The sequence below is a fragment of the Mustela erminea genome, chromosome 4, assembly GCF_009829155.1.
Source record: "Mustela erminea isolate mMusErm1 chromosome 4, mMusErm1.Pri, whole genome shotgun sequence".
NCBI lineage: Eukaryota > Metazoa > Chordata > Mammalia > Carnivora > Mustelidae > Mustela > Mustela erminea.
The window spans coordinates 116,561,049-116,573,734 of NC_045617.1; the positions used below are offsets into that span (position 1 = coordinate 116,561,049).

Below are 12,686 nucleotides of genomic sequence, written 5' to 3' on the forward strand. Positions count from 1 at the left end.
CATGGCCCTGGCAATGTGAAGGGACTGGGAGGGAAGACTCGACCAGAGGCCATCCTGGCTCCACGGCCGCCGCAGGATCACTCCAACCCCCACCCGGCAGTGTCTGTCTAGAACCAGGAAGAAAACCTTTTCACTTGATTGTCCTTTTTAAAGATGGTTGCTCAACATGGACACAGAAATCATCCAACATAAAACTGGAGCCATTCACAGCTGAAAATGACCCAGAAGTTATCAAACTATAGTGACCACAAAGAGAGGAACTTGTGTCCCCAAGCAGGCCTCCTGTGTGTGGGTGCAGCTGGGACCCTGGAAATGCCCATTTGGGCAGGGCTGGATTCCATGGTCTCCCTCGAGGGGACAGAAGTAGGAACCTGCTCTCACAGCTCTGCTCAGGACAGCACCCCCTGTTGGAGACAGGGACAGCCCCTCATAAGTCCCGGATGTCCTGGTGATTCTTGGGCATGGTCTGAATCTCAGCTTCTTCATGAAGGGTGGGGAGAGCAGCCCAGCCACAATAGGTCCCACAGGTCCTCCAGGGGACAGCCCATCCACTGTGGGTACCATAGGTCCCACATGGATGGCACCTTGGTGGGCTTGTGTTCCAGCAGGTACCTGTTCAAGTGGCTCTGTCATGCCATACAACCTTGATCCCATTGGCCAGGTCAACTCCCATCACCGGGTGACAGGCCAAGGTCAGTCAGTGAACCTCCACCACCAGCACCCCCAAAAAGGCCCCCATGTAGTAAACGTCACCCTGGTCCTTGGGGATGTGCGCCTGGAACCATGGCTGGTGCTGGTAGCTGAAGACTTCATGGAACACCCAGTAGAAACTGGGGTGCAGGGTGCCAAATGGGGGGCAGGACCTCCATGCCCACATAGTCGCAGAACTTCATGTCCACATCTACACACACTAGGTCATCCAACTCATGGAGGAAGTGCTGCTCACAGAAGCAGCTGACCATCACCATGTGCTTCATGGATACATCCTGCCAGTATGGGGAGCTGAAGACCTCGAGGACCACCACCCTCCAGCCCTGCCATGGGGGCACAAGGACCTGGAAGCCCGCTGGTCAGTGATGACTTGGTAGATGAAACTGTCCCACAATGATGGGCTTTTCTGTCCTCTGCAGGGCAGCTCTAAGAAGACCACCTATCTACAGGGATGAGGGACAAGGTGGGAGAAGGGTCACTGTCAGAGGCTGGCAGCAGGACTCCAGAGCTGGGAGCCATGGATGTGTGTACCTTCTTCACAGGGGCAGGCCCTGGGCTGCTTTAAGCTACAGCCACTCTCCCAGCCTGTCATGAGCAAGTCTGCTTATGGGGACTCCCTACCTTCTGCTCCCAGAGATGGGGCCAGCAGTACCCCATCATACAAAGGGGAACCTGAGGCTTTAGAGATGGGAAACCAACCCCACAGCCAGCATGCTGGAGCCAGGAACCCTCCTTCTATGCCAAGCTCCCAGGCAAACCCTGCAGGTGCCCTTCCCTGGCCGACCCCCTGCAGGTCCTGTCCCCACCTGCCAGGAGTGGAGCACCTTTAGGCACAGCCCTCCTTTCTATGGCCTACATACTGGCTAGAATCATCAGGGCTGGTCTCCTGCCCCACTTTGCTTTGAGGAGACTGTCGCTGGCCCCCACAGAACTGTCCTCCCTTGAAGGCTACTACTGGGTCTCTTGCTGACAAGGTCCATCAGTCAACCGCTGTTATTCCTAGGAGTGGTCACCCTTGAACTCCCCCAGATCAGGAATCAGGTCCAACCCATGGACATGGAAGAAGAAAGAGGAAGTTTGGAAGAAGAGGGGGCTTGCTAAGGTCCTAGCCATGATTCCAAGAATGGAAGCTTCCAGGTCCAGGTCTACATCTCCCAGGCTCCAAGAAGTTGGAAGTCTTGTCTCTCTGAGGGGACTACCTGTGAGGACAGCAGCTCCCCCATTGTCAGCCAGGGTGGTGAGCCCCTTTGAGATGGATTTTTGTTAAGGTTTTATTTATTTGTTTGACAGAGAGAGAGACAGCTAGAGAGGAAACACAGGTTGGGGGAATGGGAGATGGAGAATCATGCTCCCCACTGAGCAGGGAGTCCAACGTGGCAGGGATCGATCCCAGTACCCCAGGATCATGACTGGACCCAAAGGCAGATGCTTAACGACTACCAGGTTATGCCACCCAGGTGCCCTGGAACTGATTTTTTTACACAGGCACTAAGGTTACTTCCTAGTGCCTGCCCCATACCTGGCAGCTTAGTAAATCGCTCACACAGGGAAAGTGGACACTACATTTAAACAGGGGACAAGGGCATACACAGCCAACAGACATGAGTCAGCTCACTGGGGGGCAAGTCCAGGTCCAGCCAAAAGGGAAACAAGCCAGACATGAAGCAGGGGGAGAGAAGAATGCTCCTGGCAGAGGGCAGAGAGAATGTAAAGGCCAGGAGTCAGGCCTGAGGCACATGTGGGACAACCACCCACCTGGGAGCCCCACAGGGGTGGGGAGGATATGGTGGGAGAGGAAAGGCTGGAGAGGACAGGAAGCTGGGGAGCAGATCACAGAGAGACTCAAAGGTTATATTCTAAAAAAATCACTCTGCTGATTAGCAGAGAAGAATGGACTCTGTACAGCGGAGGACAGGGAGACCTAAAACCTAAGCCCTAATCCTAACCCCACCCTAACCCTAATCAAACACTGTGCTCAGTTTTGAGGACTGACAGCTCTACTCTGAAACCATGAAGAAGTCCATCGTGCTGGCTTTCACTCCTTGCTCAGTATTGCACTGAAATTTCTACCCAGAGCAATAAGGCAAGAAATAAGGAATCCACAAGTGAAAGGAAACAGTAGAACTAGGTCTATCAGAGACCAGAGATGGCATCATCTTATATAGAGAGCTCCCTAAAGAATCAACAAAAAAATGATCACAGCCAGTTCCCTAATTCTACAAAGTATCAATACACCAAAATCTCTCTTTCTTGTAAACACTAACAATGAATCACCCAAAAAGGAATTTAAGAAATCAATCCCATTTTAGGGAATATCAACATAGAAAAATACTTAAGAATAGATGTAATCAAGGTATACGTCTTATACACCAAAAATTACAAAACATTGCTGAAAGAAAGTAAGGGAAACCTAAGTAAATCTGAGGACACCCCATGGTGATAAAAAGACATACTATCGATAAGATGGCAACAGTAACAAAGCAATATGGAAATTCAATATGCTCCCAAGAAATTTCACAAAGGCCTTTGAGAAGGAATGCTCAAGCTAATGGTAACAGTCATATGGAATTTTAAGGGACCACAAGTTAGCCAAAACCACCTTGAAAAAGAAAATCAAATATGAAAGTTCATATTTCCAAAGTTCAAATCTTAATACTAAGCAACAGTAAATAAAACATTGTGATACTGTTGTAAGAGATTCATAAAATCTGAAACAAATAATATATTATATGTCAATTAATTGGTTTTAAATTTACAAAAAAATTTTAAATAAATAAAATAACATTTTTTTAAAGGATGCCTACAGATCAGTGGGATTTAATTGAGAGCCCAGAAATAAACCCCTTTATCTATGGTCCACTGAAATTTGACAAGAGTGGACAACATTACACTGGGGAAACAGGATGTCTTTTCAACAAAGGGTGCTAGACAATTGTCTATCCATGTACAGAGGAATGGAACTGAACCCTTACCTCACACCACATATACCCATTAATTCAAAATAAGTTAAAGGCTTAAATGTAAGAGGCAAAATTATAAACCCTAGAAGAAACAAATGGGGATAAATCTTCATAACCTTGGATGTAGCAATGCTTTTAGATCTGACACCAAAGCATAAGAAAGGAAAGAAAAAATAGATAAAATAATATCCTTACAATTAAGTATCTGTCCCAGGTGCCTGGGTGGCTCAGCTGGTTAACTATCCAACTCCTAATTTTGGCTCACATAGTTATCTCAAGGTCATGAGATTTAGCCCCACATCAGCCTCCACATTGAGTGTGGAGCCTGCTTAAGATTCTCTTTCCTTCTCCCTCTGCCCCATCCACTTGCATACTCTCTCTCACTCACTCTTAAAAAAAGAAAGGTAAAAAATTTAAAAATATTTGTACATCAGAAGATACTATCCAGAAAGTGTAAAAACAGCCCCCAGAATGGAAGGAAATATTTATACATTATTTATCTAATAAGTGTCTGTTGCCCAGAATATGTAAAGAGCTTTTACAACTCAACAAAAAGACAATCCCATTTGTAAAATGGACAAAGGACTTGGATAGACCCTTCTCCAAATAAAGCATATAATGGTGAAAAGCACATGAATAGATGTTAAACATCATTAGTCTTTATGAAAATGAAGATTTAAACCAGTTAGATGTCCCTTTACACAAGTAGAATCACTATGATCAAGAAAATGAAAAATAACAAAAGGATATTGAGAGACTAAAACCCTTAAACCTCACTTAGGAAAAATGGTGCAGTCTACATACACAATAGTTTGTCATTTACTCAAATAGATCCAAGCAGAATTACCATTGGGTTCAATAATTGTACTCCTAGATATATACCCCCAAAATTGTAAACAATGGCTCAAACAAACAAAAATGTACAGGATATTCATAGCAGTTATGTTCACAACAGGCAAAAACCAGAAATGTCGATCCACGGGTAAATGGATGTCCTTTTGCAAATGACAAATGCAAATGTCCATCCACGGGGAAAAGAATAAACAAAATGAGGTAGATCCATAAATGGTTATCTTGTTCTGCTCTATGAAGGAATGAAGTAAAATGGTTCATTTGTAGGGGGGAAAAATATGGTGGCTCCATAAAATATTAAACACAGAATTCCACTGCAGCCTATATGCCCCCAAAAACTGAAAGTAGAAGGACCCATATTCAGAGCAGCGTTTCTCTCAACGCCAAAAGGTGGAGCCACCCAAGTGTCCACTGACAGATGAATGGATAAACAAAATGCAATTTATACACCATAGAATATGATTCAGCCTTAAAAATGAAGGGAGTTCTGACACAGGCTACAACATGAGTTGAACGTGGAAATCAATACGCTGAGTGAAATCAGCCAGTCACAGGAGGACAGATACTGTATGATCCCACTTTGATGAGGTGTCTGGTGTGGCTGCAGGGGGCCAAGGGGAAAGGACAACAGGGAGTTGGTGTTTAATGCATACAGGCTCCCTCAGGGAGAATGAGAAAATTCTGGAGAATGATGTACAACTGTGGAATCTCAACTAAGGCCAGAGAATTGTGTACCTGAAACACTTTAAGGGGTCCATGTTCTTAAGTTCAGTCACTGTGAAAAAGTGAATGAACGACTGAGGCATGTCACAACATGGATGGATGTTGTGTCCACAGAAAACAACCCCAGTGACATAAGCCATATTTCTGTATGGCTGAATGCTGCGGTGATCAGAAAGCTCATGAGAATTGGTCGGATACCCAGGCAAACTAACCTACCGCAGTGGGGTCTTTCAGGGGGGACCGCGTCAGCCCTTCCCGGGATCCCGTATGGTCGTGGGCCAAAGCTTGCGAGAAAGCCCTCTAAACTCCAGGTGCAACTGAGGAGCAGATGGCCTCTGAATGGAGGCCAAGCATGTCCTCTACTCTGCCCTCTGGGGAGTCTGCCTAATATTTGGCAGTTGGGGTCTGCCATGACCCTAGGGCTTAATCCTAACCCTGGGTTGGGTTCACAGGCTTTCATCCAAGAGGGCTAGCCCCCAAGCAATCCACATTGTGGACCCCTGAGCCACACCCCAGAAGTCTGCCTACCACCCAGGAGGAAACCGTGGCCCATGGAGATGCACAGAACCATCAGAGAAGGAGAAACCTGCATGCACCCGAGTCCACCCCCAACTTCAAGGGTCCCCCTAGTGACAAACCTAAAGCCTGATACTCCATCTGAACAGTGCCTCCACTCAGACCCCTGATGATCCTGCTCCAGCGCTGGCAAATTGGGTCTGCCATGCTCCCAGCTATGAACCCTAATACTAGTTTGGGTTGTCAGGCTTCCATTTCCAGTGGCCTGGCTCCCCTAACCCTCCAGATTGGGGAACCCTGATCCAACACTGGGACTCCACCTGCCAGTGAGGAGGAATCCATGCCATTGAGAGCTGCACAAAACCTTCAGAGCTGGAGAAAGCTGCATGCCCCCCTCAGTCCATCCTCACATTTGACACCCCTCCCCCTACCCCAGCCAGAAAACTGAAGCCTGACACTCAGCCTCACCCACTCCATCAACTCTCCCCGCAGGGAACAGGACTCCATGGTTGTCCTCAGAGCAACCACATGGGAACATCCCATGGTCCCACATGGCCCCTACACACATCTAGTGATAAATGGCTCCCAGTACTGGGCAGGCATATGGCCTGAATCACCGCACAATGCTGGCGAATTCTCACAAGCTTTCTGCCCAAAACAATGTCAGTTTGGGCAGAAGGTTGGTGAGAATTCACTGGGAAACCCCAGTGAACTCGCTTCTCACAGCGAAGGCCTTCAGGGGAGCCTCCTGAGCCCTGCCAGAGGTCCAGGGTGGTCGCGGCCTGAAGACTGATAAAGCCCTCTAAAGCCTGGGCACATGGGTGACCTGGATTGCCTCTGAACACTGGCCAAACACGCACTCTACTCAGCTGCCCCCAGGGGAGCCCGCCTCAGGGCCTTTTGATGGGGCCTGCCACACCCCTAGGTCCTAACCCTAACCTGGGTTGTGTTCTCAGGCTCTCGTCCCCAGAGGCCTGGCCACCCTGAGCCTTCCAGATTGGGTACCCCAAGCCACACCCCAGAGCTCCACCTGCAACCCAGCAGGAAACCATGCCATTGGGAGCTGCCCAAAACTCTCAAAGCCGGAGAAACCTGCATGCCCCCTCAGGCCACCCCAAAATTCAGGGCCCCCAGACCAGAAACCCAGAACCGGATGCTCGCTCTCATCCTCTCCCTCAACTCTGCCCCCCCAGGGAACTCGCCTCCACAGGGGCCCTCAGGGAACATCATGGGACTGGCTCACAGTCCTGCAAAGCCCCAACATGCACATAGTGAGAAAGCGTTCCCAGCATGGGGCAGTGTGTGGCCTGAACTGCTGCCCAACGCCAGCCAATTCTCACAAGCCTTGTGCCCAAATTTATATCTATTTGGTGAGAAATCTCGTGGGAATTGGCCAGAAATGGCCAGCAACCTCACTTCCAGCAGCAGGTCCTTTGAGCTCTGGGAGAGCCACCTGGTACCTGCTCAGGGTCCTGCATGGTAGTGGCTGGAAGCCTGCAAGAGAGCTCTCAAAACACCAGTGCATGTGTGGCCCGGATTGCTCCAAACTCCAGCCAACCCACCCTCTATCAGCCCCCTGGGGAGGTAGCCTCAGCGCCATCAGGTGGGGCCTGCCACTCCCCTAGGCCCTAACTCTAATCCTGGGGTGGGTTCTCAGGCTCCCCTCCCAGAGGCCTGGTCCCTAAGCCCACCAGATTGGGGACCCCTGAGCCACACCCCAGGAGTCCACCTGCCACCCAGAAGGAATCCGTGCCCTATGGAGCTATGCAGAACCTTCAGAGCAGGAGAAACATGAATGCCCCCTTGAGGCCACTGCCACCATTGGTGGCTCCCTGGCCAAAAACAGCTAGCCTGACTCTCAGCCTCACCCCGTCTCTCAACGCTGCCCCCCGGGAGCTTGCCACCACGGGGGGTACTCAGGGGAGCTGTGTGGGCCAGACATGCAGTCCCATACTATCCCAACACACGCCTAGCGAGAAAGCACCCCCAGGACAGGGTGGATGTGCAGTCCAAATTGCTGCCCAATGCGGGCTGATTCTAAAGAGCTTTCTGCCCAAATTGACAAGGATTTGGGCAGAAAGCTTGTGAGAATCGGCCAAAAACCACTGGCAAACTTGCTTCCAGCTGTCCGGGACTTCAGGGGAGCCTTCAGGCCTGGCTTGTGGTCTTGAGTAGTCACAGCACAAACCCTACAAGAAGATGCTCTAAAAACCATGCGCACATGTGGCCAAACGCTCTGTCTACTCAGCCCCCTGGCGTGCCCATCTCAGTGCCCGCAGATGGGGCCTCACATGCCCCTAGGACCTAACCAGAACCCTAAGTTGGGTATTCAGACTTCCATCCCCAGAAGCCTGTCCCCCAAGCTCTCCAGATTGGAGACCCCGGACCCACACCCCAGTAATCTGCCTGCCACCCAGATGGAAACTGCCATTTGGAGTTGCTCAGAACTCTCTGACCAGGAGAAACCTGCATGCCTCCCTGAGGCCACCCCAACTTTAGGCAGCCCCCATAGTTACCAACCTGGAGCCTGTCGTGCACATGATGCCTTTCCTCAACTCTGCCCCCCAGGGATCCTGCCTCAGCACTGGCATATTGGGCCTGCCATGCCCCTAGTTCTAAGTTGGGCTTTCAGGCTTCTGTCCCAAGAGGCCTGGCCCGCAAGCCCTCCAGATTGGGGATCCCTGATCCACACCGCAGGGGTCCGCCTGCCACCCAGGAGGAAACTGTGCCATTTGGAGATGTGCAAAACCTCAGAGCAAGAGAAAGCTGCATGCCCCCCAGAGGCCACCCATACCTTCAAGTGCCCCAACAGGCCAACAACATGGAGCCTGACGCTCAGCCTCAGCCCCTCCCTCAACTCTGCCCCCAAAAAGCTCCCCTAAGGTGGGGCCCTCCCAGGAGCCACGTGTCCCCAACCCAGGTTCCTGAATGGTTGCAACATGCACCTAATCAGAAAGCACTCTCAACAGCGGGCACAAATGTGGCCGGAATCGCCACAGAAAGACGGCCAATTCTCACGAGCATTCTGCCTAAATCGATATCAATTTGGGGACAACACTCATGAGAAGGCCAGAAACAGCCAGCTGCACCGATCTTCAGGGGAGACGCCTGGGCCTGACCCGAGGTCCTGAATGGTCGCGGCCCGAACCCTGTGAGAAAGCACTCTAAAAGCCACGTACATGGGTGTCCAAAACCTTCCTCTACTCAGCCCCCTGGTCTCAGTGCTGGCATGTTGAGCCTTCCATGCCCCGAGGCCCTAACCCAAACCCTAGGTTAGGTTTTCAGGTTTCCATCCCCAGGGACCTGTCATCCAAGCCCTCCAGACTGAGGACCCTGAATCCACACCCAAGGAGTCCGCCTGACACCCACATGGAAACTGCGCCCTTTGGAGCTGTGCAGAACCCTCAGACCTGGAGAAACCTGCATGCCTGCTCAGGCTACCCCCATCTTTGGCGCCCCCTACTGGCCAAAAACTAAACCTGACGCTCAGTCTCACCTCCTCTCTCAAATCTGTACCCCCCACCCCAGCTCGCCTCTGCTGGGGCCCTCAGGGAACCGCGTGGGCCCAGCTAGCACTCCCTCAGAAACCCAACATGCACCTAGCAAGAAAGCACTGCCAGCAGGGCGCCAGAGCGCAGTCTGAGCTGCAGTCTGTTATGCCCAAGTTTTTGCATCCAAGAGACCACCAAGGAGCCAAGCACCGATGCAATCACACGAGGTTTATTTGACAAGCTTATGCCTGGGCCCAAGTATACCTGACACAGTGGAGTAGGGACTTGGACCCCGAGCCAGATTATAGTCAGAGTTTTTAAAGGCAGAGTAGGGGTGGACTCGGTGGTGGGTGAGGACAAAGGGGGTGTTCAGAAGGGCTATCAGGGTAAAGAAGACTGTCAGGATATTGAAGCCCTGGTTACTATCAAGCCAAGGCCGTTTTTCCCTTTAATGAGGCACTAGCATGAAGACAATTGGGAGTTTCCTGGTGGAAGGTCACATTCTTGTTATCAAGAGTCCTTGTTAGTGAGATTTGGGTTTAGAAGAAATTTCATTTTATTTACTTTTCCTTCTACCTCAGCCTCCTTCAGTTTTGTTTATGGAGGGGAGGGTGACATTAGGGCTTAAGGAACTGAGTTATTTGTCTCTGGAAAATGGGCTAGACTCGAGATGGGTACAGCCTTGGTTTTCTTGGCCTCCACAGTCGAGTGCAGGCCAATTCTCATGAGCTTTCTGCCCAACTTGATGTCAATTGGGGCAGAAAGCTGGTGAGAATTAGCCGGGAACCCCTTCCGAACTCGCTTCCAGTGGCAGGGGCTTATGGGAGAGCCGCCTGGGCCCGCCCGGGGTCCGGAGTGCTGTTGCCGGAAGCCTGAGACAAAGCGCTCTAAATGCTGGTTGTAGCTAGGGCCAGGATGGCCTCCCAATGGCCAACACCCCCCCACCTCCTCACCCCCGCTCTACTCTGCCCCCAGGGAGCACGTTCCAGCACCAGCAGGTGGGGCCTGCAATGCCCCTAGGCCCAAACCCAAACCTTTGGTTGGGTTCTCAGGCTTCTGTCCCCAGAGGCCTGGCCAATCCAAACCCTCCAGAGAAGACACCCCTGATCTGCACCCCAGGACTCCGCCTGCCACCCAGGAGGAAACTGTCACTGGTAGCAATGGGAAACACTCAGAGTAGAAGAAACCTGCATGCACACCCACACCTTCGGTGCTATTAGGTCAGCGGCCCCAGGAATGCAGAAGGAACAATAAAAATGGCCTCCGGGCCATCATCTTCAGGCTGCCCTCTCCCTTAACCCATGACTCTCCCATGAAGGACCTATGCTGAGAGCACATCACCATCAGTAACCCGATACCTATGCAGAAAATAGGAACATCAGGACTTCCCCCTCCCCTCCAATCACCAAATACCTTACCTTATATGCCTGTGAACCTATGACCTCTCTTAACCCAGATAAAAGACCCATTTGACCCCTCCCGCGCGTGACTTCCCCAACTCCCCTCTCCAGAGTCTCAGAACCTCGCCTAAGACACCTTTAATAAATCTTGCCTTGTGCCTATCTTGCCAGGTGTCATGTTTATCTCACCTGTAAAACCTTACAGGGGCCCCATTTGGGCCAAAAACCCGGAGACTGACACTCAGTCTCACCTCACTCCCTCAAATCTGACCCCAGGGAACTTGCCTCTGGGGGCCGACAGGGAGCCGCTTGGGCTTGGTTGGGCAGGGCCCCAACAAGCACCTAGTGAGAAAGCACTCCCAGGATGGCACCAGCTTTCCGCCCAAATCGCTGCCCAGCGCCAGTCAATTCTCATGAGCTTTCTGCCCAGATCGAAAGCCCTCACTTCCCGCGGCGGTGACCTTCCGCGGGGGGGCTGCCTGGGTCCCGCCCGGGTTCCCGCATAGTGTCGCATGAAGCCTGCGAAAACCCTCTAACGCTGGGTGTGAAGGCAGCCCAGGTTGCCCCTCTACTCAGCCACCAGGAAGCCCGCCTCTGCACCGGCAGGTGGGGCCTTCCAGGAAGCCCCTGGGGAGCTCACCACTGCAAGGGGCCTCCGGGAGCCACGTGGGCTTAACTCGGGGTCTCACTGGGCTACAACACGCACTTAGCTAGAAAGCGCTCTCAGCAAGGGTCTGGGACATGGCCAGAATTACCACCCAACACAGGCCAATTCTCAGGAGCTTTCTGCCCAGATCAATGTTGATTTGAGCAGAAAGCTCCTGAGAACTGGCCAGAAAGCCTTGGAAAACTCACTTTCCGCGGCGGGGCATTCGGGGGAGCCAGCTGGACCCTGCCCAGGTTCTGTGTGCTGTTGCCGGAAGCCTACCGGAAAGCGCTAAAAGGCGGGTCCACACCTGGCCCTGGTGGCCTGGGAATGCAGGCCAAACCTGCCCTGTCCTCAGCCCCTCAGGGAGCCACCTTAGCACCAGCAGGCAAGGCATGCCGTGCCCCTAGGCCCGAGGCCTAACCCTGGGTTGGGGTCTCAAGCTTCCATCCCCAGAGGCCTGGCCCTCAAGCCCTCCAGATTGGGGACCCCTGAGCCATACATCAGGACTCCACCTGCCACCCAGGAAGAAACCGTGTCACTGGGATCTTTGGGAAACCCTCAGAGCGGGAGAAACCTGCACGCCTACCTCAGGCCACCCTCACCTTGGGCACCCCCTCCTGCCAAAAACAGCTGGAGCCTAAGGCTCAGGCTCACATCCTAATTCAACTCTGCTTCCGGGGAGCTCACCTCTGCAGGGGCCTCTGCAAGCCAGGTGGGTCCAACTCCCAGTCTGGCAGTCTCACACAGTGGCAAAACACACGCCTTGCCAGAAAGCGCTCTCAGCACCGGCCCGCAGCAGCTGGAATTGCTGCCCAACCCTGGCCTATTCTCACGAGCTTTCTGCCCAAATCCATGTGGATTTGGTGTATTTAAAGAAACTTTTATTCTGACTCTTGGAACTCCCTAGCAAAGAGCTCACCAAGCTATACTTTTGTCCGCTGAATGGATTGTCCTTGAGCTGCCACATAGCTTACTTTCTTGTCTTCTTCACTCAAGTAAGTGTTCTTTGTTTTCAAATTGGCCTTGATTCTCAAAATAGCAACTTCTATTTTGCTATTTAGGGTTTTTGAGGGATTTTGGTTCAAGGACCTGTTTTGGTTTTTTTGTTTGTTTTGTTTTGTTTTGTTTCATCTGGGGATGAAATTTTCCTAGATATATTTTATGTTTTATTTTTATTATATTTTTTTTAAAAATTTATTTATTTATTTGGAAGGGGAGGGGCAGGGAGAGAGGGAGAGAGAATCCCAAGCAGACTCCACCCTGAGTGCAGACCCTAATGTGGGGCCTGTTCGTGCAACCCTGAGGTCACAACCCTAGCGGAAACCAAGAGTTGGATGCTTAACCGTCTGGGCCATCCAGGTACCCCTCAAGTATGTTCTTGTCA

The 12,686-nt window shown here is 51.5% G+C and overlaps 1 pseudogene; it reads right to left on the reverse strand.

Annotated features, from left to right (window-relative positions):
* Positions 1 to 482: 482 nt before the first annotated feature.
* Positions 483 to 12,269, reverse strand: LOC116589391 (annotated as a pseudogene).
* Between the last annotated feature and the right edge of the window lie 417 nt (positions 12,270 to 12,686).